The sequence below is a fragment of the Fukomys damarensis genome, unplaced genomic scaffold (assembly GCF_012274545.1).
Source record: "Fukomys damarensis isolate Sample0158 unplaced genomic scaffold, DMR_v1.0_HiC HiC_scaffold_14, whole genome shotgun sequence".
Taxonomy (NCBI): Eukaryota; Metazoa; Chordata; class Mammalia; order Rodentia; family Bathyergidae; genus Fukomys; species Fukomys damarensis.
The window spans coordinates 29,271,410-29,284,757 of record NW_022900926.1 but is presented as its reverse complement, the minus strand read 5'-3'; the positions used below and the strand labels follow the sequence as shown (position 1 = coordinate 29,284,757).

Sequence of the window (13,348 nt, the reverse complement as noted above, 5' to 3'; positions counted from 1 at the left end):
TTGGTTAGACCATGATGAGATACAATTTACAACCATTAAGAAGCCATATGAACATCCACATTTGTTCACACATGATCTACTCACTGCCTAGAAATGATAAAACCAGGTTAAAAATAGCTACTAATCATATCACTTACTTCTGCCTCTACTGGATTACATGCTGCCAGATGTCCTTTGGCTTTAGAACGGGTTGGATGCAGGCCCTTAGGTGGATGTGACCACTGTGCTCAGAGGGAGGTGGTGGATGCCACTAGTGCTTGGGAAACTCCTCTCTGGGGACATTATGGAGCTGGAAGCACCCTTGGAAGAGTATGAGAGCCCAAGGAAGGAGCAGAAAAAGAGCTTTATGGATATCGGAACTTTGGGTAAGGGATTGTGGACCAGTACTTCCTTTATAGGGTTGCTATGAAGATATAAACAAGATAAACCCAAAACACATTACATAATTTAATTTCCCCCAAATCTTATGGGATTAGAGATGGACTAGAGACTGAGTCTTGATAATACAAGAGATGGCGTGCCAGTTATAGTAACAGGGTGATGGAAGGAAGCCAAGGCACCACTATGACTCAGATGAGAAAACAGAAACAAGAGAAAATGATGTTAAAGATGACCTGAATGCTCCCAAGCCCAAACTATCTAAAATAAGAGAAGCTAAATGGAGACACCGAAGAACGGTTCAGTAGACTTTCAGATGAATTTCCCATATCTCATAAGTCAAGAAGAAAAGATCTACCCAGTGGAGATATTGATGAATATGAAAAGAATCAAAATGAGTAACATCTTTAGAAAGTTCTACTCATAAATCAAGTGATAATAAACTAGAGGAGACTCTAACATGAACAAAAAGAGGGAGCCTTCCCCAATTTCTCTATTTCTAAAGAGACCATAAAGCTTCTGAAAGGTCGAGGGGTAACGTATCTCTTTCCTATTCAAGTTAAGACCTTTGGTCCTGTATATGAAAGAAAAGATTTAATTGCTCAAGCACAGACAGGAACAGGGAAGACATTCTCTTTTGCCATATCCTTGATTAAAAGGCTCCAAAGAAATCAAGAAACAATTTTTTTTTAAAAAAACCACTCACCAAAGGTATTTGGTTTGGGTCCAACAAGGGAACTGGCAAACCAAGTAGCTGAAGGCTTCAAAGATGTAACTAGGAAACTCAGTGTGTTGTGTTTTTATGGTGGAACATCATATCAAAGCCAGATAAATCATATTCAAAATGGTATTAACATCTTGGTTGGTACCTCTGGTCGTATCAAAGACCATCTGCAGAGCGGCCTCCTGGATCTTTTTAAACTGCACCATGTTGTACTTGATAAAGTGGATCAGATGTTAAATTTAGGTTTTGCTGAACATGTTGAAGATATTATCCAGGAATCCTACAATAATGATCCTGAAGACAATCCTCAGACTTTACTTTTTTCTGCAACTTGACCACAGTGGGTATACAAAGTTGCCAAAAAACTATGAAATCCAAATATGAACAGGTTGATCTTGTTGGAAAAATGACTCAGAAGGCTGCAGCTACTGTGGAACATTTGGCCATCCTGTGCGACTGGTCTCAGAGGCCAGTGGTTATTGGAGATGACCTGAAAGTCTACAGTGGGTCTGAAGGGAGGGCCATTATCTTCCATGAGACCAAGAAGAATGTAACTGAAATGGCCATGAATCCACACATGAAACAGGATGCCCAGTGTTTACATGGGGACACTGCACAGTCACAAAGAGAAATTACGTTGAAATTCTTCAGAGAAGGTATTTTTAAAGTTTTGGTGACCACCAATGTGGCTGCTCGTGGTTTGGACATTCCTGAGGTTGACCTGCTGACTCAGAGTTCTCCTCCACAAGTTGTTGAGTCCTGTATTCATTGCTGTGGACATGCAGGAAGAGCTGGCCGAACAGGGATTTGCATATGTTTCTATCAGCCAAGAGAGAGAGGTCAACTAAGATATGTGGAACAAAAAGCAGGAATAACTTTTAAACGTGTAAGGTGTTCCTTTTACAGTGGATGTAGTTATATCTAAAAGCCTGGGTGCCATCAGTTCTCTGGCTTCTGTTTCTTATGCTGCTGTCAATTTTTTCTGACCATCAGCTCAGAGACTAATAGAAGAGAATGGGGTAGTGGGTGCCTCGGCTGCAGCATTAGCCCACATTTCTGGTGCATCAAGCTTTGAACCATGTTCTTTGATCAGCTGTGATAAGGGGTTTGTGGCCGTGACTCTGGAGAGCCCAGAAGAAATACAGGATGTCAGCTGTGCTTGGAAAGAACTTAACAGAAAGCTGAGTAGTAATGCAGGGTCCCAAATTACCAGAGTGTGCCTCCTAAAAGGAAATATGGTGTTTGCCTTGATGTTCCCACAACTGAGTCAGAAAGGTTACAGGCAGAGTGGCATGATTCAGACTGGATACTCTCAGTGCCAGCCAAATCACCTGAAATCGAAGAATATTATAAAGGCAACACATCTAATTCCACACAGAGGAGTAGCTGGTCAAGTGGCCGGTCTGGCCGGTCAAGCTGCTCAGGTGGCTGACCAGGTAGACAGAGTCAACAAGGGAGTCACTCAGGAAGTCGACAAGGTGGTAGAAGGAGAAGTGGCAGCAGAAATCGATCAAGAAGTGGAGGCCACAAATAGAGTTTTGACTGAGCAATTGATAGTTAATCTACCAGCGTGAACTTGCCTATTTCTGCCTAATTATGTACATTATTCACCAAAAATTAGGGGCATCATAGTTGAGGTATGTGTCTGTTGTTTGCAAAGAAATTGGTCATATTTTTTTAACAAAGTATTTCACAAAAATGGTTGTAAACAAATATACTTATCAAGTTATACCTTTAAATAAAAAAAACTACTTTTTTTTTGTCTCTTTCAAAAAAAAAAAAAAGAGAGAGAGAAAAAGGGTTGGGTGCAAAGACAAAATTTGAGATCAGACTAGGTAGAACCAAAGAGTCAAACATTTTAAAGTACTGAACACAAATCCAAATGGTTCAAGCAGTCGTAAAATCATTTTTCACAAAGTGGGCTTACCTCTCCAACAAAGTTCTTTTGATGGCAAGAATTAATTAATGTATCGGGTAGCTTATTTGTGGATACCGTGATTAATGATGTTTACTTTAAACGCGTACCAATAGTACAAGTACATGGGACTACTGAATATTTTCCCACTTGGGAACTCTGAGCTGATCGTTGCATTAAAGCACACATAAAATCAAAATGAGAAACAGTAGATTCAAGCTGAACTTTCTTTGTTAGTGTGAAGCAGTCCTGTTTATTTTAAAAATCATTCCATTTGCTAACGGGGCGAGGGAGGCTAGGCATTTCTGCCACTACCAACGCATTTCTAGACATCCACTGTAAGCACCTAGTCTAGTTTTGAAGTAGCTTCTCACTCTCAACTCCTGAAGGTTGCTGCAGGCATATTTGCTCTTCATTAGTTTCATTTTTCCTGTGTGACATTATCCACAAGCTGTGATGACTAAACTGGAGTCTGTGAAGAATAAAAAAGAAGAAGAAAAGAAAAAGAAGTAGAATGGCAATGTTTAAAATCAAACTAAAGAGCATCACACTCAAGCAATTGAAATGTGAGGCAATGGTAAAACTGGAGCACTCATAGGTAACCTTGGTTGTATCTTGATTCTCCCTACTCCTTCCCTTCTTCCCTATGCTCTTCCTGCTCTGGGTAATTCTTTTTATGGTGCACTGCACAATTTGAGGCACATTTCCCCCTCTATGGAGAGTCCTTTCTTCTATTTCCATTTATTGAAAAGACAATCCTTCCTCCATTGAATTACCTCAGTACTTTTGTAGACAATGAATTAAATGCATATTCATAGTTATCTACAAGTGTGGGACATTTTGTTTAAAAATTGTCTTAGATATGCTAAATAATTTTTGTTTTCATATAAACTTTAGAATCAGTCCATCAGTTTTCCAGAAAAGGGCCCTGATTGTCTCTGTTTAGCCCCTGGAAGCTCTTTCAGGTGGTTCCTTTGTCCCTTTGACGTACTCCCGTCATGGTGTCTATGTGTTTAGTCCTTGCTTTAGTTTTTGCTTGACTGATATCTTCTGTGCCTCAACCCTAGAATCAGCCACTTCTTCAAACAGCCCTAGATTCTTTTATTAGAAAATAATGCTAGAAACTACAAAATCTTGGCATTAGGCGTACTTGTCAGATGTACTAGGATGTTGCTATGTCTAGATTGTATTAAGAAATAGTATGTGCATGTGTGTATATGCATATGTGTGTAAACTAATCCAAGGGTATGCACATATTTATAAATATTTCTATTTACGACTATCTGTAATTACATTAACCCGAACAAGAATTCATAAGTTATCTCCATTTGTGGTTGATTACTTCACTACATGGATCACTCCAGCCTTTTCCCTAGGAGAAGTCCTATTCCAACAGTGAGAAATCTGGTTCCTACCATCTATTTACTCAAATATTCAAAGTTCTGTGCGTGTGTTACTTTGGGTATTTTTTTCCCCACTTTTAGAAAGTTTGTTTTTTTATTTTTATACTCTCCATTTTCCACCATTATTTTCATGGTATTCTCTAAATCCATATAATGGTTTGTAATCACTGTTATATGTCTATAATTTGTAGGCTTGCCTCCATTTACTTATATTTCTCCTGGATGTATGTCATTCTGCAGTAAAGGGATGACTCAGTCGGCCTTTGTACGCTAAAATTCGCACATTCCAGAGAAAGGTCTGACCCTCGACAGGATCATGGAAAAGTAAGCTCTTGGAATATCCTGCCTGATAAGAGAGAAATTATTTACCCGTGGTCTTGGGCCAACCTCAGAAGTTTATGTAACACTGTGATTTGAGGTAGCTGACTTATAGTCGTGCTGTGTTGCTTTTTGGTTGTTGAGGGGCTGAACGCTGAATGTCTAAGTCAGTGGACACTATGCCTACAGGACCACCACCACCACCATCCCTGCAAAACAAAACTAAACAAAACCCTGAACCTCAAGGCTGCAGTAAGCTTGCCTATTTAGCAATATTTTGTGCTTATTGCTGTTGCTGGGAAAAGTAAATGCTATCCACATGATTCTAATGGGAAAGTACCACTGGGAAAGTGCCTGGACTTTTTCCTGGGCTCTCTTCTATGTCCTTTCCCTTTGTTAAATTTACTTTGTGTACGTTTTCATCGTAACTGTGAGTATAGCAGCTTTTATGAATTCTATGAGACTTTCTGGCTAATTACAGAACACCTGGGCTGTTGAGGGGGGACCTCTAACAACAGTCACACATTTCTTTTCATATTTGTTTGGTACTTTCTTATCTATTGAATGCTAGTCATTCTGCATGTTATCAAAAAGGTGTGTGGATTTTGTAGGCTTCCTTTAAAGAATGTGGGATTTTGTTTTGCAATTGGCTGTTACTTGCTTTGTGAGGGTGAGTCTAGTTGGGCCTTGTTTGAGTCCAGGTGTTGAACCATATTTCTCTGTTGTGCTAACCAGAACTCACAGATGTCTCCTAGTTCTGGGAACTGTTCACCTTTCAGGTCCCTAGTACTTTTCTTTGCCTCTTTGAGGTATTCCATGCTCTGGGTGTGCTGCTTTGTACAGTAGTGTTCCCTTAACCCTGTTTCACCTTCTTTGGTTTCATTTGCCTGCAGAGAGTTACAGCCTGAAAATATTAAGTGGAAAATTCCAGAAATAAGTAACTCATACATTTTAAATTTCACCTCATTCTGGGCAGCATGACAAACTCTTGTGCCATCCCTTTATCCAGTATAGTCACACTGTATACATGACCAAGCCTACCAGCCTGTCATGTTAGTCACTTAACTACTGTCTCTAGTATCAGATGGACAAGTGCAGTATCACAGTGCTTGTGTTGATACCATTATTGTACTTAACCATATCCCCAGGGTGCAAGAATATCAATGCTGGAAATTTGGATATTCCAAAGAGAAGATATAAAGTGCTTCCTTTCTGTAAAAAAGTAAAAATTCTTGACTTTATAAGACAAAAGTTGTATGTTGAGATCTATAGTAAAAATGAATCTTCATAAAATTATAAAGGAAAATAATCTGTGCTAGTTTTACTGTTGCATCTTAAACTGCAAAAGTTATAGAGAGTGTTTACATGCTTTAGTATAGATGAAAGCCTCCCTTTACAATCAAATTACAATCAAAGTAATAAACTGGAAAAAAATACTTCCCCTAAATTATGTTTACATACTAATTGTTGGAACCTGAGACTATTGTACAACAAAAGAGTGAAATTACTTTATATGTAAAAGGTGTGATTAGATTAAGACGCTTCAGAAGGGAGATTATCCTAGGTTATCTTTGTGGGCCCGGCATAGTTATACAAGTGATTACAGATGGGAGACAGGAGAATGTGAGCGGATGAGGTGTGAGGGAAATCAGGACTAAGGAACTGACCTGTCCTTGCCAGCTTTGAAGTCAGAGGAAAAGGCCACTAAGCAAAGAATGCAGGCAGCCTCTTGAAGCTGGAAAGGGACAAAAAATGGGTTCTTTGCTGAGCTTACAGCAGGGAGAAAGCAGCCCTGCTGACAATTCGATCTTAGCCCAGTGAGACTGATTTTGACTCCTGATCTGCAGAACTGTAAAATAACAAATTTTATGGTAAGCCACCAAATTTGTGGTAATTTCTTAGAGCAGTAGTGAAAAATGAATACACCAATTTTCCCTGAGAATTTCTTCGCAGGATTTTCTTGCAGCCTGGATGAAGGGATAGTCCTTCAGAGATTAGTATTACTGCTCCTATGCCAATGGGGGCTACTATTTCCAGAACACTTAAAACTATATCAAGGGTTTAAAGTAATGTGATTTTGAGGTGCAAATCCATATGCAGGCTGGGTTTTATTTCATCATTCAGTGTTTTCCCTCTTCTTGCACTGTTTGCCTACAGAAACTTTTCTCATAGTCCCCCGACATGAAGGTGGAAGAGAGTTAACTTCTGTTTCACCCCAGTCCTGGGTTGTAGCCCTTCAAAGGTCCACCTTGATGTGAGGACTCTCAAATTAGACTTCATGACTTGGAAGACTCCAGGTCTGACTTCTGCTCCTTTCCCCCTTGGTAGTTTGTCTGGAGTGAAAAATGCTCTCAACACAAAAGCAATTTCAGGGTTCTGTTTGCTTCTCTTAGTGTTCTCATTTTTTTTGGTCCCGCTTTTAGTGCTTTCAGCTCTTTTCAGATTTTTTTCCCCTTTAGGCAACACTTTTTTATTGTTTTCAGTAGTGGGGCTACTATAAACAACCTCATCTATCATTTTCAGGAAATTTATTAAACATTTTATATTGTAGATTTGTCAAGTCCACTCCCTGAGCTTTTTGCTGGCCTGGTTCTGCCGTCTCTTGTTTTCTGTAGCTGCCACTCATGTTGCGTTCTTTTCCCATTTGTTCATTTGTTGAATTCTATAGTCTTATTTGCAGTGGACTTTAATTTGTCAGGCTTCTTTGACGATCAGGTTGAAGTTGTTTTCTTCCCAGGGCATTTGTTGTCACGCTGTCAGTTGCCTGGCAGTGTGCCAACTCACTACCAATTTAAAATAATTTCTTTGCTTGAGGTTTTTTCACATTACCTAGGTATTATGTATAGGACCACAAATTGCCTGAGGTTTGACTTGTGGTTAGAAATACTCAGGGGAAGTTTTTCCCTTTCTTCTCTCAGTTCCAATGCTGAGACAGACAAATTCCTTGCTACTCTTTCCTAGCCATCCTCTTTTTCACCCATGGGCAAGTTTTTATGCCTCTCCCATTTTACACTTGAGCCATTTTACTGAAGGTATTGCCATTTAGCTCTGTGCAAGCTTCTAAGACTCCATAACTTGGTCACCTTGTGTCCCCTGTGCTTCTCCTCTATGGATATTAGAATCAAAGCTTGGGGACATCAGGGACTGATGGTAGAGGCTCGCAGGGTGCTGCCTTTCTAAAGCTCCTTTATTTCTTTGCATTCCTGATGCTACTTTTTTTGACCTCCAGGGAATGCTTTCACTTTTTATCACTTCAGTGATGCATTAAAAAAAAGAAATGTCAGCACTTACTCTGGTGTTGGTAAGTTAGTTATACGATAACAATATTAATGGAGTCTCCTCTGCCATCCCGCCAGTCACACATCATTTTAAGTGTCAGCTGTCCCTGGAGTTAAAGGGCACAAGGGACCCTCTCTGTGGCTCTTAGACAATGTACCAGGTGTCCTGACCTCCAGGAATCCCTCTTTGACTCCACGAATAATACGAGTCTCCATTTTACTGTCATTTTATACCTTGAACGCTAATTCTTTCAACACATACACTCAATTCTCTTTATAAGACTTCTTTACTAATCCATTTTTCTCCACAAATCTTTTATGTGAAATAGGACAAAGTGATAAGGTAGATGCCTTTTAACAACCATTTTTTTATTTTTTCTTTATGTTTTTGTAGTGCTAGCAACCAACCCAGGGCTTACTCTTAGGTAAGAGCTCTACCACTGAGCTCTAGCCCCAATAACTTCTTTTTAAAACTTTATGTTCTCTACTCTTTTCCTATTATAGGCGGAACAAAACAATAAAACACAATCTTAACCCAGAGGTTCTCAAACCCTCTGGGTTTAAGGTACCATTTAGCATCTCTTTTGCAGGGGGTGGTCCCCCATGCTAAAATAAATACTAACACTTCATCAATAAGTGATTAGGTCCTACTGGGGCAGGATAGTGTATACCTGTAATATCAGCACTCAGAAGGCTGAGGCAGGAGGATTGCCATGAGTTTTAGGACAACCTGGGCCACATAGGGAGTTCAAGGCCAGCCTGAACTGCATAGGGAGACCCTGTCTAAAAAAATAAAACCAAAAAGTTGTTAGGTCCAAACAATTGGAAAAGTTCTTATATCCTAGTAACTCAATAATTGTTTAAAAAAATAATACACATGAATAGAAAAAATATTTAATCCTTTCTTAAACACAATTACTTAACCAGGGAGCTCCTATGCCTGTTCAGCATTTCATATTCTTTCACACCTTGAAATCATTTAGAAAGCTACCTCCTTATTTCCAGCTCCACCTTGACTATCACTTGGTACTTCCCTTCTGTTCCAACTGTCAGAAACCCAACTTCAAAAACGTGACCTCACAGAAAGGAATGTAGTATGATTGATCCAATTTTAAAATTGTGGGCATATATACCTCTTTACAACAGCCATCCTAAACTTTAGGGTGTATTTTTATTTTTTCCTTCCTTTTTACTCAGCCCAAACTTGCTCTGCAGAACCCATATTTACCTTAATCTCCTTTTTACCCCTTCTTCAATAAATGTGAAATTTTACCACCGCTTAAACAAAAGAAAAAAAAATTAAAAAGAAAATTAAAAAACAAAAACAAAAAATTGGGAAGTCCCATTAGTGTAGCCTCATAGGCCTGTAATCCCAGTTTCTCAGAAGGCTGAGATGAGAGGACAGCATGTTTGAGAATAGCCTCAGAAACTTGGCGTGATCCTGTCTCAAAATAAAAATGTTAAGTGCCTGGAGATATAGCTCAAGCATGTTTGAATAGCCTCAGAAACTTGGCGTGATCCTGTCAAAATAAAAATGTTAAGTGCCTGGAGATATAGCTCAGTGGCAGATCACTTATCCAGTGTGCATGAGGCCCTGGGTTTGATCTCCAGCACCACAAAAATGTAAAAGACAAATGTGAATTTCCTTGAGTTAGTAGCTCGAAATGATGTTATATCTCCCTGGATATTTTCTATGTCCATTCTATGGTGCCCCTTCAATCTGCTGTGCCCAGGACGCCATGGCGAAGAAACCATTCCTTTCACCTCTTATTCCCTTTAACTTCTCTTTTCTGTCTTTTCTTTGAAAAATCTTGAAAAGAGTTGTTTGACAATCATTCTTGCTTTCTGCTGCAACTTGATTCACCCCCTGCATTCCAATGAAATTGTTTTCAAGTTGCCAATGAAACCTTTTTACTAAATCTAATGGACACTCCTAGATGCCAGCCTATCTAATGTTAAGGTCACAGTTGGTGCTTTTTACTGCCATCTCCTGTCTTCCTTGAAAAAATTTGGTTCTCTGGGCCTTTCCCTCATCTTTGTTTATACTTTTCATTTTTTATATCATTATTGTTATGTCCTATTTACCTTTGCATGTCCAGTAGATGGAAAAAATGTGAAAATGAGAAGCGTCAAAAGAAAATTCTAGAAGAAAAGCCTTACAAACAGAAAACATATCCAGGAGGAATGCAATGTATCATTGATTCACTAAAAGTTTAAATAAATCCAATTGATGGGTAATTGTCACACAACCTACTGATCTAATCTTTTAAAGAACAAACATCATTATTCTAAGTCTCTATTTGCCCGCAAAATTTTGTGCCAAACTAACCGAACAGCAAGAAGATTCTAGTGGCTCACTTACCTGCTACTGGACTGCAGGACTCAGGTTATCTATGGACCATGGGAGAGCCTTGGACCAGATCTTCCTTATGTCAGGTCAAGACAGTGCAATCCTCTCTGTCCAGGAAGAAGTGAAATCCATTTTCCTTGTGTGAAACTTGACTTCAGCTCCACACTGGCTTAATTACTTTGCCAACAACACAGATGAATTTTTACATGCTCACACACAGCGGAGGGATACTTCTTCATTTCAAAATAGTATTGTAAATTTACCTTTGTAAACAAAAATAGCAACCCCTCCCACAAAGAACAACTTACTCTCAAACACAAATCCAAATGTTTCCCACCTCAAAAGAGAAATGTTAGTGACTTTCCTCACTATTCCTACTGCTTTTAGCTTGCAAACTTTAAACATATTGGATTCCCAGTCTCAAAGTGTTATGTACCACCTGCATTAGTTTGAAAGGGCTGAAATAACAAAGTACCATATACTAAGTGGTTTAAAGGACAGAATTTTATCTTCTCATAATTCTAGGAGCCTTGAATATAAGATTAAGGTGTTGCAAGCTTGGTTTCTTCTGATGCTTCTCACTGTGGCTTGTAGGTGGCCTTCTGCCCATCTTCCCAGGGTCTTTACTCCTCTTCTGATGAGGACATGGTCCGATTGGACTAGGGCCTATTTTAATAACCTCATTTTAATTTAATCATCCCCTGTAAAGACCCTAACTCCAAATACAGTCACAATTTGAGATAGCAGGGGTTAGGACATCAACACATACCTTTTGGGGAGATGCAATTCAGGTCACATACCCACTTGAAACTAGTAAGAAAAGCACCTTAAAACCCTCAGATTTACATTTAAATATCTATAAAATTATTGTGTGTGTGTGTGTGTGTGTGTGTGTGTGTGCGTGCGTGTGTTGGAGATTGAACCTAGGGCCTTGCACATGTTAGGCAAGTGCTATAACACTCAGCTCTGTCTCCACCCCCGCGTGCGTGTGTTGGAAATTGAACCTAGGGCCTTGCACATGTTAGGCAAGTGCTATAACACTCAGCTCTGTCTCCACCCCTAAAATCAGGTCTCCTGTAAATAGTCTTACTAAAAGTCTCACAGGCTTTAAATTTAGCAAAAGGATGTCAGTTTAAAAGCTAACAGGTGTCACTGAGGATGTAGCTCAGTGGTGCTGCGCCTGCCTGGCAAGCACAAGGTCCCTTAGTTTAATTCCCAGTACAAAATAAACAAACAAACACATAGATATATAAATACTAACAAGTGTCAGAGATGTTTGCAGTTCAGTGGAGCCTCAGAGAAAAGAACGCTGAAGTTTGAGTAATTTTCAGGGGAAGGACACCAAAGTTCTAATTACTGAAAATTTCCTGTTTACCTTTTAGTAAATCCAAGTTACCTTGAATTATTGATCTCCCGGAGACCTTGCTATGAAAGGCTTTGTCCTAAGTACATAGTAGAATATTGGGGAATTCCAATCACTTGAAAGTGATACATCATGTAGTAATTAATACATTTGCATTTGGGGGGGTACTTCTGTGGTCTGAGTATGGTTTGTCCCCACCCAACTCATACTGAGGCTTAATCTCCAATGTAACAACAATATGTAACAGCATTGGGGTCTTGAAGAGGGATTAATGCTACTCTAGCAAGAGTGAGTTTTCATTATCATAGGACTGAGTTGTTTACCTCCAGAGCTTAGCATCTCCACTCCATCTCTCTCACAGGTCCTCTGGCACCTGTGCTTACTCTCCCTGTTTGCTTTTCCACCGTGAGTTGAACCATCATGAGACTTTCTGAAGAACTCAGGAGCTACAGTGTGCCATGCCTTTGAACTTCCAGAACTGTGAACTAAATAAACTTATTTTCGTTATAACATCCTCAGCCTCAGATATAGGTGTGGCCACTTGTGAGAGGACATTCTAAGAAAGAGGTTGTTAGGAGTGTATTTACATAAAGATAGGTAGGGCCTCACGAGGCAATATAATCCTACTGGTCCACTGTAACACATGCAGGCTATCACTGACTGAAACAATGGAGTGAATGACAGTACTTTGCTATATAGCAACACAAAACAAAGACAGGTACATAGCAGTCTCTGTATGTTTAGTTACTATTGGTTTGTCCATGAGGCCCAGATCTACTCTGGATGTTTGAGTTATCAAACATAAGGAACACAATGATCACAAGACATTGTAATCTAGGATGGCTTTATTTGGACGATCACCTCAGTGCCCCCTATGATTATGCCCTCAATTTAAATATTCATAGATGAAAGACTGAGTCTAAGGACATAAGGAAATTACTTTTGGGCGTTGTACCCTCTTCTACAGCAACAAAATAATTTGGTCTATTAGATGATCTGAAACACATCAAAGTTTGGTCAGCAAAATCTGTAACATAATAGCACGAAACTACATTGTGCAAAATATCCCCTTCTCAAGAGCAAATTGTAGTAGTGTTCACTTTGAAAATCTGGGGAAAACTGTGCTTTTTGGGTAGGCATTGGGTCAAGTGTTATGTATTACAAGGAAAGATTTATTGTGAAGAAAAAAGACATGAATCTGCGGATTTATCACTGGGTGACAAATGGATATTCAAAGGGGGTTGTAGCTCAATGCAGAGTGCTTGTATAGCATGGGCAAGATCCTGAATTTCATCTCCAGCTCCATCACTTAAATTAAAAAAAAAAACTACAGAGCTCAAAATATTTGATGTTATTTTTGACTATTACCAATTATGGTGTGGGTGGGGATTTAGCTCAGTGGTTCTGCTGCCTGCCTTCCAAGCATAAGGACCAGAGTTCGATCCCTGGTAACAAAACAAAACCAATTATGGTCCATGCTATTTTAACGTTAGCCATTTGAAGAACCACTTCTTTAGTGGACAACACAATACACCAACCCCTGAGCTACTCCCTCAGTCCTTTTTATTGTTCTGAGATGGGGGTCTTTTTTTTTTTTTTCCTTCGGTGTTTTGAGACAG

At 39.4% G+C, this 13,348-nt stretch overlaps 1 pseudogene; it reads left to right on the top strand.

Moving 5' to 3' along the window:
• Window positions 1-244: 244 nt before the first annotated feature.
• LOC104865386 lies at window positions 245-2,648 on the top strand (annotated as a pseudogene).
• Window positions 2,649-13,348: the final 10,700 nt, after the last annotated feature.